The sequence below is a fragment of the Nestor notabilis genome, unplaced genomic scaffold (assembly GCF_000696875.1).
Source record: "Nestor notabilis isolate BGI_N333 unplaced genomic scaffold, ASM69687v1 scaffold7854, whole genome shotgun sequence".
In the NCBI taxonomy this organism is placed as follows: Eukaryota; Metazoa; Chordata; class Aves; order Psittaciformes; family Psittacidae; genus Nestor; species Nestor notabilis.
Window position 1 is genome coordinate 1 of NW_009925993.1, and position 1,239 is coordinate 1,239.

Here is a 1,239-nt window from a genome sequence, read left to right on the forward strand (position 1 = left end):
TCTCCCTCCATCCGGGGGTGTAAACCGGGCAAATCCCACGGAGTTCCGTGGGATCGTGTCCCGGAGGAGCTGCTCCTGTGCCCAGGAAAAGCCTCGCTTCCCCCCCGGCGATCCTCGCGCTCGGGAGCATTTCACCATCTCCAGCCCAACCCACATGCTCCATCCTGACACCAACCGGGAAGGGCACGGACCGCACCCCCGAGCGCGGGACAAACAGGGGCTGGGCAGGGGGAGGGGGAGCAGGGGCTGAAGGTTGAGGGGATGAACACTCAACACCCCAGAGAAGCAACGGCCTGAGTTGGGGATGGGTCGTGGCCTCAGGAGGCCTCTACACAGGGAACTTCAATCTAACCTCGATAAATAAAACCAAATGTTTATTTACACCAAAGAATTCCAACACTGGATCTTTCACATATGAAGGACAAAGTATATATACACAGCAAGGGGTAGCAGGGCTGTAACGAGGGTGCTTTTTCTGTTGTCAATGATAATAGTTGTCCACAATTACTGATCTACCATTCCAGGTTAAGGTAACTCGCTCCGTCCTCCCAGTGCGTATTTACAGGACTGTGAGGTAACTGGATTCTCACCACATGGCACGTGAGGGAGGGGATGGGGGTGAAGATGTGGGATCGGACTTGGCGCAGTCTGAGTTTTCCAGCTTTAAGTAGCCACCAGCTTGAAACCTAGAGAAACGATTTAAAAAAAAAAAAACCAAAAAAAAACAAAAAAAAAACAAGATACCCAAAGAACAAAGTAATTCCAGAGATCCAGAGCCTGGGAAGAGGGAGCTCCAGGCGGAAGCCCTGGCCTTGGAGCTGCCCAGGACCCCAAGTGAGCAGAAACTTCATCTTTTAAGACTAAAATGACATGCAGGGGGGTGAGTTGGCATTCTGGTTGGCTCCTAAGGAGACATGATTCAGTCCAATTAGGGTTTCAAACATTATCTGCACTCACTCCTTTTAAGCTTTATCCCACCGCTCCATACTGGAATTGTCTCCTCAGTGGACCCCAGCTGGGTGACAGGCAGGACATGGGGTTCAAGTGAGTGGTACTTAAAGAATCCCCCTCCCCTGCCCCACAAAGACTTGGTTTGGTTCTGGAGAACAGCACAATCCCCCAGGATGTAGGCTCGTGGAGGAGGAATGGTGGGAACATGAAGAGATTTCCAGTAGGATGCAAGGAAATGCTGTTGATTCAATCTTTTGTTCTTAAATGAAGAGTACTTTTTTTTTTTTT